The 15,489-nt window shown below is 39.9% G+C and overlaps 1 protein-coding gene across 1 annotated transcript in view; it reads right to left on the bottom strand.

The window, feature by feature from the left end:
- RNF111 (ring finger protein 111) overlaps positions 1-15,273 on the bottom strand; it is a 101,879-nt gene extending 86,606 nt beyond the window's left edge. The window contains exon 1 of the mRNA XM_081099073.1: positions 14,894-15,273. The gene's annotated coding sequence lies outside the window, so the exon portion shown is untranslated. The remainder of the gene's footprint in view (positions 1-14,893) is intronic.
- Positions 15,274-15,489: the final 216 nt, after the last annotated feature.

The raw sequence follows: 15,489 nt of genomic DNA on the forward strand, positions 1-15,489 counted from the left end.
AAGTAGCAACGAAAATAATTTTATGATTGGGGGTCACCACAACATAAGGAACTGTATTAAAGGGTCGCGGCACTAGGAAAGTTGAGAACACTGGTCTAGAAAACGACTGTAATCCCAACCATAATAATGTGATACATGCAAGTCCAGAATACATGCATTTACTTACTTTCTGGAAAATGTTCAGAATTTTGGTTTTAGTATACATAAATTGTAAGTTTTTCCAGGTAATCAGAAAAAGAAGCAACTCAGGGTTAGTAAAGATGATGAGAGAAAAAGAAAAAATATTTTAAACTGAAGCTTGTTCAAGACCACATAAGACTAGTGAAAATTAAGTCTAGGTCTTAGAACTGCTACCCAGAACTGCTATCTACGAAGAAAAACATTCATTCACACTACAATAAAATAGGTAAATCCAAGAGTCTAAGAAGAAGGTTTCAGAAAGATCAACTCAGTTATGGCAAACAGAAGAAAGCCAAGTTAGGTTATCCAAACTTTCTCTATCCCAAGCATCTGGAATCAGACCAGAATCTGGAAATGTCACCCAGGTAGCAGAAATTAATTTTATAGTAGCTCATTATTTTATTTTTAGTTATTTATTTATAGTTACTTACTTTCAAAAGGGACGAAGGGAGAGAGAGAGGAAAAAAGAGAGAAACATCAAAGTGAGAGAAATACACCTATTAGTTGCCTTGCGCATGCATCCCGACCCGGAATTGAACCTGCAACCTAGGTATGTGCCCTGACCAAAATCAAACCTGCAAACCAAAAGATACACAGGACAACGCTCCAACCAAGCCACACCAGCCAGGACAGCTTATTAATATTTTAGAAAATACAATATCACTGATAATATATTAGCTAACATTTATTACTTACTGTTTTCATTCAATAAATATTTATTGTGAGCCTATGATAAGCTGGACCAGCAGTTCTCAACCTGTGGGTCGCGACCCCTTTGGCGGGAGAACGACCCTTTCACAGGGGTCGCCTAAGACCATCCTGCATATCAGATATTTGCATTACGATTCATAACAGTAGCAACATTACGGTTACGAAGTAGCAACAAAAATAATTTTATGGTTGGGTCACAACATGAGGAACTGTATTTAAAGGGCCAGAAGGTTGAGAACCACTGAGCTGGACACTGTTGTAGGCACTGGGATGAGCCATGAACAGGGTACAGAAAGTTCTTGCTCTCATGGAAATTACATGCAAATAAGGACAAACAAGGCATACACAGACAAACAATGAAGTTAAAATTTTAATGAGAAATATGTGCTATCAAGGAAATAAAGCAAATGATAAAGGCTGACCATCAACAGGTTCCTTGCCTAGAAATTGAAGTCCTGAATCATGAGAAAGAACCAGTCACCAGTCAGCCAAGCCACACAGTTCTAAGAGGAAGAGAATTCCTGGCAAAGGAAACAGTTAGGAAAGATTGTGTAACAGGAATGGGCCTAACATGTGCAAAGAACAGAAAAAGGACAGTGGAAGAAAAGGTGTTCAAGGGCCAGATCAGGTAAGGCCTGTAAGGAAGGACCTATGTGCCATGTTTACATTTTATTTCATCCTCACCAAAAACTATTATCTCCACAGAACTGAGGTTTATAGAAGTTTAGTGACTTGCCTAAGGTCTGGCACAAACATCTATATCTAAATTCCCATGTAAATTGTTGGTTTAGATCTCTCTTTTTTAAAAACTAAATGAAAAGATTGTTCAGAGAACCAAGATGGCGGCATAGGTTAACGCCGGAGTTTGCTGCCTTGAACAACTACTTCAAAAGTGAAACTAAAAGACCAAACGGACATCACCCAAAACCACAGGAACGCTGGCTGAGTGGAAGTCCTACAACTAGGAGGAAAGAGAAATGCATACGGACACTCAGAGGAGGCGCACTGCGGAAGTCAAATTCTGAGGTGCGGAGTGCGCAGAGCGGGCTGGCGGTGGAGGGCGCGGTTGGCGTTTTCAATCAGGAGGGAGTCGCAGACTCTGAGCTCCAGATACAGGCGAGTCTTTAGGGACCCAGACTCAAACGGGAGAAGCGGGACTGTCTGGCTTCGGTCAGAGCGAGTGCAGCTTTCTCTCCGAGGTTTGCAGCGGGTGCTGGGACTCAGAGAGGCAGAGCCCCTGGGGACAGGACTGAGAGCCGCCATAACTGCTCTCTCCGGCCCACCCTGTTGATCCTGTGAGACCCAAGCCCTGCACAGAGGCATTTGCCGGATAGCCTCAGGCAAAGGCTAGATTAGCACCTCCCTAGAGGACAGAAGTTCTCTCACTGTAGACACAGCTGATTCTCACAGCCACTTGGCCTGGAGGTCAAACCCTCCCTGGTATTAGCTACAACAATCAAGGCTTAACTACAAGACTGCGCACAAAGACCACTAGGGGGTGCACCAAGGAAGCATAACAAAATGCGGAGACAAAGAAACAGGACAAAATTGTCAATGGAAGATATAGAGTTCAGAACCACACTTTTAAGGTCTCTCAAGAACTGTTTAGAAGCCGCTGATAAACTTAATGAGATCTACAAGAAAACTAATGAGACCCTCGATGTTACATTGGGGAACCAACTAGAAATTAAGCATACACGGACTGAAATAACGAATATTATACAGACTCCCGACAGCAGACCAGAGGAGCGCAAGAATCAAGTCAATGATCTGAAATGCGAGGAAGCAAAAAACACCCAACTGGAGGGGCGGAATGAAAAAAGAATCCAAAAATGCGAGGATAGTGTAAGGAGCCTCTGGGACAGCTTCAAGCGTACCAACATCAGAATTATAGGGGTGCCAGAAGATGAGAGAGAGCAAGATATTGAAAACCTATTTGAAGAAATCATGACAGAAAACTTCCCCCACCTGGTGAAAGAAATGGACTTACAGGTCCAAGAAGCGCAGAGAACCCCAAACAAAAGGAATCCAAAGAGGACCACACCAAGACACATCATCATTAAAATGCCAAGAGCAAAAGATAAAGAGAGAATCTTAAAAACAGCAAGAGAAAGAAACTCAGTTACCTACAAGGGAATACCCATACGACTGTCAGCTGATTTCTCAACAGAAACTTTGCAGGCCAGAAGGGAGTGGCAAGAAATATTCAAAGTGATGAATACCAAGAACCTACAACCAAGATTACTTTATCCAGCAAAGCAATCATTCAGAATTGAAGGTCAGATAAAGAGCTTCACAGATAAGGAAAAGCTAAAGGAGTTCATCACCACCAAACCAGGATTATATGAAATGCTGAAAGGTATCCTTTAAGAAGAGGAAGAAGAAGAAAAAGGTAAAGATACAAATTATGAACAACAAATATGCATCTATCAACAAGTGAATCTAAGAATCAAGTGAATAAATAATCTGATGAACAGAATGAACTGGTGATTATAATAGAATCAGGGACATAGAAAGGGAATGGACTGACTATTCTTGGGGGGGGAAAGGGGTGTGGGAGATGCGGGAAGAGACTGGACAAAAATCGTGCACCTATGGATGAGGACAGTGGGGGGGGGGGGAGTGAGGGCAGAGGGTGGGGCGGGAACTGGGAGGAGGGGAGTTATGGGGGGGAAAAAAGAGGAACAAATGTAATAATCTGAACAATAAAGATTTAATTAAAAAAAAAAAAAGATTGTTCACCTGTTCACTCACGACTTCAGTTCCCATGATCTTATTTTTACATAAAATTTTACACTTTTCAACCACAGTTTCTTCTATTTACCATGGAAATTTTCAGAACTGAACCTCCACAGTGGGAAAATGCTTAAGTTCTAATAAAATGTAGTAACTACAACAAGATAAGAACCAAATACTATGAGAAAACAGAAGAACTATTCATTATGGAGAAGAAACCTCACAAAAGTTTTAAGTTAGTGCTTAAAAGTGAGATTAAGAATAAAGGCAAAAAGAATAAAGACATTTCAGCATCACCAATGAACACAGACAATAGGGGGGTTGAGGGTATATGCTGGGGGGCGGGAGCGGGCGGGGAGAGATCAATGGCAGAAAAAGGAGACATATGTAAAACTTTCAACAATAAAAAATTAAAAGAAAAAAAAGAAGAAAGGCATATTAGAGGAATGACAGGCAGGACAACGGTTATGAAAATAAAATGGCAAGTATTATCCAGTACTATATGTAGTTCTTTAAAGAAATGTGACTTCATAGAAAATACAATTAAATCCATGATTATAAATCACATTCTGCTGTGCTCGCTTCGGCAGCACATATACTAAAATCACATTCTGTAGATGTTCTGTACTAAAAATGTTGTATCACATGATTTTCTTAATAAAACTTAGAATTTATAAAGTGAACCTATTCCCCGCATATATAAAAATGTACATACTTAAATATGATTTTACCATTAAAAATTAGGAAGAAAGCCCAGTTCCATATCAATAACATAACTTGTTCCTGGTAAAACTGTTATATTTATCAAAAGCAAATGTTTGTATCTTGTTTAAACATGGTAAATTATACACATCCCCTTATCTCAAATTTCCCTATAATCTCCACTAAACTGACTACTCATCCACTCCCTCCAGCTACTTTTTGGCTATTCCTTGAGCAGGCCAAATATGCTATTACTACTCAGTCTCCCAGATAGCCACAAGGCTCTCTCACTCCCTTTAGGTCTGTGCTCAAATGCTCATGAGACCATTCCTGACCACCTTACATACAATTAAAAAGCTATCAAATCCCGTAACTTCTTTTTCCAGCTTAGTTCATAATCACCATTTGTAAAATTTACTTGTTTTCTCACTAGAGCCAAGTCTTTGTTTTAATCACTACTATGTGGTCCCAGAACTTAGAACAAATAGCTGGCATTCAATAAATATATGCTGAATTACTACTTAAAATATTCTAAAATTGCGATATAACTATACTGGAAGAAAGGGTGAAGGGAGAAGTGTGAACTCCTTTTCCATAAGCAGTCAAAACATAATGCAGTCTCAAGCTTTTTGACTTGTGAACCTCTTTATACTTTTTAAAATTAATTGAGATTGAGAAACCTAAACAGTTTTTATTATATGGGTTATAGCTATGGATACAATATTAGAAAAAAAAGTTGATAAATGTTTAAAAATTTATTATTTAAAAACAGCAACAGTAAACCAAACATGTTAATATAAGTAACACTTATAAATATATTTTCCCAAAAAATTGAGAACATGGCACTGCTATAAATTTTTACTCTTTATTGTCTGGCTTACTAAAAGAAAACTAGGTTCTTATATCTGCTTCTGTATTCAATCTAATAAGAAAACCCAGCTCCACACGAATATGTAGTTGAAAACAAAGGAAGGAATATTTTTAATAACCTTTTCAGATAAGTGTGGATATTACTCTTCTTTGACACTATGTCAAATCTTAACAAAGTGTAATTTTGTAAATGTGGAATCGGAAACCATATCAATGAAACTTTTCAAACCATTTCATTAAAAACTATTTATTTAAGTGGACCTTCCTTTACCCACAGCATAATTTTGTAATATCATGCATTGGTCATTTGAAGAAAGTGGGCCCACCAAGTTATACACATCTTTCCAAACACCAACACATTTCATTATACAATAGCAAAAAAAGAAAAGTCTCATTTGTTAATATCACCATCATTATCATCAGAAAGGTGCTAAGAAGCTGCCAAGCTCATAGTGGCAGATATGTTTTCCAAAATTCTAATTTTTGCTTGAAAGACTGAATTTATCTTGGCAATAAATTGTCAGTTGTTTTCCCTGAAGTGACAGGCCCACTTCATTTGTTTTTCAGAAAACATATACAAATACCCGTTTAAATAACTATAGTTATCATTCTTTCAAGTAAAAATAGTGTTTCATGAAAAAGCAACTAGTTTGTTAGCCCAGCTCACAAATCAATCACACAAGTATTTTTCTTCAAGACAAGCATATGCAGCCATAGCACCTTATAACATTCTTCCTATTTTTGTCACATGAAATATTAAAAAGACATGTATTAAAGTGTCAAGATTAATAAAATTAACAAGTTTTACTGCTTCATAAAGGTCATTTTTAAATGAAACCTTTTCTTCTTCCTATAAATGTGTGGCAGTGAAGAATATAATGATTATTAGTTTTGCCACTGTCCTGATATGCACTGCAGACCAGCAGTTTTACCCACCACTGTATTTGCACCATCAATGCAAATGTCAACATAGTTAAGTAGCAAAGAACTTAGTATTACTGTATTATTAAATAGTTTCAACCTAGCAGACCTTCTGAAACATTTGAAGACCCCCTTAAGAATCCAGGACCCAAATATATGTCCTACCCTGAAATCAACCAAAAGAAGCAAGAGGAGAGGAACAGAGGAAATAATTTGTCCATTTCATCCAACTGTATTGACCTAAAGTTATTCATACTATCCCCTTTTTATGTGTTTAATATGTGGTCTTAAGAATCCAGACCACAGATTGAAAACTGCTGTACATATAAAATAGTAAAAGAAGATATATCTATCGCCAAGAAAAAGGACTGGATAGTAGGAAGACAGGGATGGCAAGACTACTTATTTTTCCTTGTACACCCTTTATACGTTCTGAATTTGGTAATATTTGCATGTTTTACTTTTATCTTTAAAAAAACTAAATAATTCTTAAAAAATAAAAACAGCCCTAATTGGTTTGGCTCAGTGGATAGAGCGTCGGCCTGCGGACTCAAGGGTCCCAGGTTTGATTCTGGTCAAGGGCATGTACCTTGGTTGTGGGCACATCCCCAGTTGGGGGTGTGCAGGAGGCAGCTGATCAATGTTTCTCTCTCATTGATGTTTCTAACTCTCTATCCCTCTCCCTTCCTCTCTGTAAAAATTCAATAAAATATATTTAAATAAATACATAAATAAATAAATAAATAAATAAATAAAAACATCAAAAGTGGCTACGTAGACATATTAATATACTACTTAGAAATATGGAAGTAAATACCAGAAAAAATTTTAAGAGCTGAATGTTTCTGCTTAGGAAGTGGAACTAGGGGATAATGAAGGAGGACTGCTGTTTTTCAGTAGAAGCCTTTTGGATTCAACTTTTTAAATCATCAGTGCAGATTAACTGTTGCAAAAATAAAAATCATTCAAAATATTATCTGGAAAAACACATATGTTAGGTTTAAAAGAAAAATAAACCAAGTATGCATAGAGGAGAGAATGTCTGTGAAATATGACAAAATGTAAAAGTAACTGCATGAAATAATGTGCTTGTGAGATTTCACTAATATTGAAATACTAGAGGCTCAGTGCATAACATTAGTGCACTGGGGGGAAAGGGGTCCCTCAGCCGGCCTGCGCCCTCTCGCATTCTGGGACCCCTTGAGGGATGCTGGTTTAGGCCCGTGGGCCTAAGCTGACAGTCAGACATCCCCCGAGGGGTCCTTAGCACTGCCTCAGAGGCGGGAGAGACTCCCGCCACCGCTGCTGCACTCGCCAGCCATGAGCCCGGCTTCTGGCTGAGCAGCGCTCCCTGACCATCAGAGGGTAACTCCTGCATTGAGCATCTGCCCCTTGGTGGTCAGTGCATGTCATAGCGACTGGTTGACCGGTCAACTGTTTGCCCCCTGGTGGTCAGTGCACATCATAACAAAAGGTTGAGCGGGCTTAGCATATCATTAGCATATTATGCTTTGATTGGTTGAACGGACAACTGGATAACCGGAAACTTAGCATATTAGGCTTTTATTACATAGGAAGGATTGTTCTATATTAGAGGCCCAGGGCACGAATTCGTGCACGGGTGAGGTCCGGCCGGCCTGCCCCAATTGGGGCCAATCAGGCCAGGCCGGCAGAGGGGAAGGGCCACAGGCGGTTGGCAGGCTGGCCCCACCCCAATCAGGGTATGAGGGCCAATCAGGGGCAGGGCCAGCCACAGAAAGGGGCCACAGGAGGTTGGCCAGCTGGCCCGCCCCCAGATCAGGTTGGTGGGGCTGATTGGGGGAGGGGCTGGCTGGGGGAAGGGACCGCAGGCAGTTGGCCGGCCCGCCGGCCCTGCCCCCTGGTCAAACTCACAGTTGTGGGGACATTTTGCATATTAGCCTTTTATTACATAGGATTACAATAAACATTTTCATTTAAAAAGCAACAATTGCCTTCAGACCAGAAGGTCTTATAACTTAAAAACAGTTTTAAGTATATAAATCTTAAGTCTTTTTTTTAAGTTAAGTGTTTTTTTTGTTTGTTTGTTTTTTGTTTTGTTTTTGTTTTTTATATTTTATTGATTTTTTACAGAGAGGAAGGGAGAGGAATAGAGAGTTGGAAACATCGATGAGAAAGAGAGACATCGATCAGCTGCCTTCCACACACCCGCCACTGGGTATGTGCCCGCAACCAAGGTACATGTCCTTGACAGGAATCGAACCTGGGACCCTTGAGTCTGCAGGCCGACGTTCCATCCACTGAGCCAAACTGGTTAGGGCTTAAATTAGGTGTTTAAACCCTCCCCTATCCACACCCTCCACATATACACAAAGTAACACAAAGTAAAGATAACCTTTTATTTTATTCCTTCCATTTTATTTTATCACAATTAAGATCAAATCAATCACTTATTTGAAAAGAATAATAAAATAGTTGCTTTCTGAAAGAGACTTGACTTGGGGTGATGAACACACAATACAATATACAGATGATGTATTATGAAATTGTATACCTGAAACCTATATAAGTTTATTAACCAAAGTCACCCAATAAATTCAATTAAAAAGTTTTTTAAAAAGTTGGGGTGTTTTTTGGGGGGTAAATATAATAAACTGTTAATTCTTATGTAATTACTACTACATGAACAAAATCTTTTTTTTTTCTAAATATATTTTATTGATTTTTTACAGAGAGGAAGGGAGAGGGATAGAGAGTTAGAAACATCCATGAGAGAGAAACATCGATCAGCTGCCTCCTGCACACCTCCTACTGGGGATGTGCCCGCAACCAAGGTACATGCCCTTGACCGGAATCAAACCTGGGACCTTTCAGTCCACAGGCCAATGCTCTATCCACTGAGCCAAACCAGTTAGGACCATGAACAAAATCTTTATAGAAATATAAACCCACTATCAAAATTTAATTTTAATTTTTTCTCAGAGGATGTCCTAATCCAGGAAAGAATAGATTATTACTATGAATAAATAGGTAACTCAAAAGCAAGTTGGGCCCTGACCGGTTTGGCTCAGTGGATACAGCGTCGGCCTGCGGACTGAAGGGTCCCGGGTTCGATTCCAGTCTAGGGCATGTACCTTGGTTGCAGGCACATCCCCAGTAGGGGGTGTGCAGGAGGCAGCTGATCGATGTTTCTCTTTCATCGATGTTTCTAACTGTCTATCCTTCTCCCTTCCTCTCTGTGAAAAATCAATAAAATATATTTAAAAAAAAAAAAAGCAAGTTGGATTCCCCACAAAATGGCACCCGGGGTCCTTGGAAAATGGCTGATTCCAGGATTGAGATCAAGATAAGTTTCAAACATCCTAATGTGCCAAAAAGAAAGGAAATACTAAAGAAAAATTAAGAGATTATGTCAAAAAGACACAGGAGCCAGGACGAAGAGGTTCCCACTGGACAAATCTGGGACAAGTTGAGCATAAAATAATAAAGGCAGTAATGGACTGTAACCCACATGTCCATATTGATAATAGATAAAAGGATGCTTCTTCCTATAACAGCATGACTATACTGATAAGGTAGAGAAGATGGAGGGATTAGAAAAATAACCATTTGCAACCATCAAAGTAAAGAGAAGTACAGGCAATAATCATCAATATATGCTAAATCCAGGAGGCAAATTCATGAGGATATAGAAGGTCAAATTAGAAGCAGGATATCTGTACTATCTCAAAGTTATTCCCACAGATTGTTTATTAGGTGCAAGAAGAAAAAGTATAACTATACTATAAAGAAACAAGATATCATCACCAGGTAAATAAAAATTAACATCAGCACACCAATGACATGTGCTTCTGTATCATACCTGAGAAGGATACAAAACCCCTGAGGATGTTTAAACTGAATCTAATTATGAGGGAACATCAGACAAATCCAAATTGAAGAATATTCTATAATATAGCCTATATTCTTCAAAAATGTTAATGTAATGAAAGAAAAAAGCTAAAGCGCTATTTCAGATTAAAGGCAACTAAGTTACTACAACTAAATGCAATTTGCGATCCAGACTGGATCCTATGGGGAAAACACTATAAAGAAACAAATGCTATCATTGGGAATAATTGACAAAACTGGAATAGGGTCTATGGATTAGATAAAGGTTTTATATTATCAATGTTAAATTTCCTAAATTTAGTAACTGTACTGTGATAATGCAAGAGAATGCAATATACTGTGAATATTCCTATATAATAAAAGGCTAATATGCAAATCGACCAAACGGTGGAATGACCAGTCACTATGACATGCACTGACCACCAGGGGACAGACGCTCAATGCAGGAGTTGCCCCCTGCTGGTCAGTGTGCCAAAAGCCGGGTTCACAGCTGGCAGGCACAGCTCCCGCTTCCACGACAGTGCTAAGGATGTCTGACTGATAGCTTAGGCCCGCTTCCTATGGGGAAACAGGCCTAACCTGTCAGTTGGCCATCCCCTGAGGGCTCTCATACTGCAAGAGGGTGCAGGCCGGGCTGAGGGACCACCCCCACCGAGTGCACAAATTTCATGCACTGGGCCACTAGTTTAGAGATAAATGGGCAGAAAAGAGAATTAGAAAGCAAATGTGACAAGTGTTAAAAATCGGTAAATCTAAGTATAAGCTATTTAAGAGTTTTCAGGACTATTTTATATTTTTCTGTACTTCTGAAATTATTTCAAAATAAAAAATTTTAATAAAGGCAAATTGGGATATGAAGAGATGGTGAAAGGAAGTAATTTATTCTGATGTCCTATATAGTAAATACAAATAAGGGAAATGACTACAACAGTGACTTAGACTGGCATATAGCTAGCTCCATATAGAATTTCTTAAATTTTTAATTCTCTAGAAAAAGAAAAAGACTTTTCAAGGAATCACATAAACACTAAGATGCTGATCCTGTATACCTCCACAAAAATCTATGATTTCATGTTAACACAGTACACACTGAGGAACTCTTCCTTCCTCCAGCAAACCAGAAGCTCCTCAGAGGCAGGCCTAAAGGTCCTGGCTCTTTGTTTTAACTCAAGCACTGACACAGTGGCTGAAATATAGCAGTCATATTTGTTGAATAAATGCTGGTATAAATTATTTTAAATACATTTCTAAACGTGGACATTTTCAAAACTCACAAAAGCAGAGAATATTATTAATACCCACATACCTATCACACTCCAACCCAACAACTGTCAAGATTACACCACACTTGCTTCATTTAGCTCTTCTCTTCCCCCTGTATCCCTTTTCTGCTTGGAAGTATTTTTTAAAATATATTTTTATTGATTTCAGAGAGGAAGAGAAATAGAAACATCAACGATGAGAGAGAATCACTGATCGCCTGCCTCCTGCATGCCACCTACTGGGGATCAGGCCCACAACCCAGGCATGTTTCCTGACCAGGAACAGAACCATGACCTCCTGGTTCACAGATCTAAGCTCAACCACTGAGCAACGCCAGTTGAGCTTGGAAATATTTTTAAACAAATGCCAGACATCTTATTTGTCCTCCTCATTCTTCAGTTTCCATCTTTAAAAAAATATGGGCATATTCTTACATAAACATAATGCCATTATCGTCCCTAACAAAATTAACAATTCCTTGACATCATCTAATACTCATCCCCATTCAGGATTCTTCCCAAGTGTTTTAAAAATAGTTTTACTGATTTGAGTCAGGATTTAAACAAGGTCAACACATTACATTTGGCTGCTACACATAAAATATTCCCAACCTTTCTAAATTGTCTTTCAGCAATTATGAAAAAGCCTAACAGACAAACCAGTTTTCACTTGTAGATTCTCCAGAATCAAACCCAATTTAATGTATTTGCTGTTCCCTTTCTCTACAGCACTCTTCCTCCAGATTGTCACTATGGCTGATTCTTTCCAGCCATTGATCGCAAATCAAATATTACCTCTAAAAAGAGGCCCTCTCTAACCACTCAACCCATAGTAGAGCTCCACTTTCATTCATTCTCCATTACATGGTCCTATTTTTTTCACGGCACTCACCACTACCTAAAACTATTCTGTTTACTAGATGTTTCCCCCGTAGATTGTCCACCCCATGGGGGCAGAGTGCCTTCTTCACTGAAGGCCAAGAACAATGCCAAAAACATGAGGCATTCAATAAATACTTACCAAATGACTAAATAATAAGGCAGTATCTCTATTTAAAATGTAAGCTCAGTAGTATTTGTTTTTAAACATTTGTCGCTCACTCCTCATGTAATGATTTAAATCGAGTATCTGTAGAAACCTGGGCCAGCTGTTACCAAGAATCTGTGGCATACAGAAAAGAAAGAACAGAGGTGTATGCCATTTTACTGGACTTTTACTGAACTGTGATAAGTTTCCTGAAAGAAAAATTATTCAGGATGATTTCAAAAGCATTACCAGGATTTAAAACAAAGTTTCATTTTTTAGTATCACATGAGAGCTATTAAATCATGAAAAATAGCTACAATGTGACAGAGGCATTACCTAGAAAAACAAACATGGCTTCATCACTGATTTTTTTCCTAATATACAGTACCAGTATGTATCATGAATGAACTCAGAGTCTCAGTATAGCATTCTTTCTGGAGACTGGATCATAATGAATATAACAATGAATACCAAAAATACCGAAGTAAAAATACCAACCATTAAATTTGGGACCTAGACAAAACAAGAGTTATCTATCCCACACTTGTCCTTTAACAGTGAGAGATCTGAAGTCCAGGGTGGTTATCAATAGTCACAGATCTAATGAATAGCAAGCACAGCCAGATCTTAAATCCAGAGCTCCTATCTCTAGCCCAGCATTCTTTCATAAGATAATGTTCCCGCATAGAATGTTAATGTTGTGTTATAACATACTTTAATTACTATCATTTTTAGTACTGTCATTTCCCCCCCCATTGAAGTCCTAGCTCATAGGGGGGGAAATGTCACGGGCACATATAATTATTCTCTAAGTGAAGCATGCTATAGAAACCCTTCTTTGGCAAAATAATAAAAGAAACATCTAAAAAAATCCAACTGGTTTAATTCAGTGAGTTTTTTACTCCACATTTTAAAGTAAAAATAACTATTTAGAAATATTTATTGACTATTCCTTGCTTTAGGACATGTAAATTGCTGTTCTCTTATTTTAAACACCTGTATAGGTATTTTTCAATTACCCATGGAAATAAAGTACTGAAGTGAAATCTGTCAAGATGTAAGCTCCACTATAACGTATTTTCCACCAAAATGGAATTTTGGCTGTATCTTTCTTTAAAAATCAGCTCTAGTGAAAGAGCTAACATGAAAGTGACCAAAAGACACCAAACAAAAGGAAAAAAGTGATGGAAGATTCCACACACATAAGATACAGCAGCCCTGATGAACAGGGAGAGACTCTACTAGTTTTTCATACAATACTTATCAGACCAATTCAAAAATATCCTCACTAGTTCTTTAAAAACTATTAAATCTTAGGAAACAAACAAGCAAGCAGTAGAGATGTCATTTGTCCAAGGTTAAATGACAAGAGACAAACTAATGTAAAATAATTCAAGGCTTTAAAAAAAAAAAAGACAATTTAAGATTATTTTTACAGTAAAAGGGCTTCTTTCTCATCCTATTTTGTCCAACAAAAACCACCAATGACTACTGTATAGTATGAAAAACAACATGGTTTATATGAAAATTTTTTCTAAAAAATACAGTAACAAACTATCAAAATGTAGATCTTCACCCTAATAAAGCTAAGTAAAACCATTATTATAGGACTTCTATATAATAATGACATTACCTTCTATTATTGGAAAGCAATGACAAACAAAAATGAGAAAGGAAATGAAACTATTTCCCCCAGTCTGTTCTTTTTGGTTCCAGAGGTCCCTAACACAAGAAAATTAAACATAAAATACCAAATGGAATAAAGTTTGGATGGACAGGTTCATAAAGGATAGCAACTCTAAAGTCTATGTCAGCTGGCATCTTACCCCTTCAGGGTCCTAAATTCATGCCGCATACAAATCAAGAAACAGGAAAGCATAAAATACAATGAAGTCCCTCCACACCACGAACATGAACACATTAAATGAACACCCTACACTGGCTCGTGTTGTTTTGTTTTTGTTTTTTGTTTTTTAACGTTAAAACTTAAGACCTAGGTTAAAAAGTATCCGTAAAGATTTACTGTAACCTACTTAAGGACGATTGTGAAAACCCTCTATTTCTGCAGCAGAGAACAGCTACTTCCTACGGCACTGCCACTGACAAATTATCTGAGAACAAAAATATCAAGCTTCTTTCTTAATGACCGAGCCAACTCTGTACAAAATCGGGCGCGTCTGTATTTCTGCGGTTCCGCGGACGACGTTTCCTTGATCACAGAAGGCAACTCCCCAACCGCCAGGCCGACTCGGCGCCCTCCGACAGACACCCTGGGCGCGGGTGCCCCTCATCACTCCATTGTCAAATCACACTCCCACGCCTGGGTCCTCGGCCCCCATCCTGCGACTCCAGGGGGAGTCGGAAAAGAAGCCCCCTCGCCCACACTTCCTTACTCTGCGGGGTGTGGGTGTGTCTGCGGACGAACGCGGCGCTCCAACACCCATCTGCGGAGACCCAGACCCTAAGTCACGACGCCGCCAGCCACCGCCGGCCGGTCGCCGACCCCAGCCTGCCGCGGCCGCAGCCCTTCCTCTTTCTCCCCTCCAGGCCGGCCCCTCCCCCGTTGCGCGCACGCGCGGCCTCCCGGCGATCCCCTCCCCCCTGGCCCCCTCACCTTAGTCATTAGCCGCCCTCTTCCCAGGGTCCTGGAGTCGCCGGCCCAGGAAGGAAGACAGGAGATACCAGGGTGGGCGAGGCTATGTCGAGAGCCGGCGATCTGCGATTCAGATCTCGGCCTGATAGGCCCCTCTAGTCAGGAGCGGCGTCTGTCACCGCCACCAAAACTGTACGAGCGGCAGCGCCTGGTTCGGCCCAGCTCAGCCGGTTCGGGCTCAGAATGCCTAACTTGGTCCCACGGGAACTCCTTCCCACAAGCGGTGGGCGTTCCGAGGCTGCACGGACCTAGCACCTCGCCTCCGTCGCCGCCACTGCTGCTGTTCTGCTGCTGCCGCTGCTGCCGCCGCCGCCGCCTTACCAATCCCTCTTCTACCCAACGAGCACGACACTCCGCGGCTTTACGACAGTTCGGAAAGTGAGATCGCTGTAGCCGTCACGCCTCCAGTAACATCTGTGTGTTTCTGCGCCTGCTCGGAGCCTCGGTTCTCACTGTCCCGCCCCTGCCTCCCCGGCCCTCCCCTTTGTACTCGCTTTACCGGTCTGTCCCTAAAGCCGAACGGTGTCGGTAAGCGCTTTACAGTATTTCATTTTCCT

The sequence above is a fragment of the Myotis nattereri genome, assembly GCF_964212035.1.
Source record: "Myotis nattereri genome assembly, chromosome: 1".
In the NCBI taxonomy this organism is placed as follows: domain Eukaryota; kingdom Metazoa; phylum Chordata; class Mammalia; order Chiroptera; family Vespertilionidae; genus Myotis; species Myotis nattereri.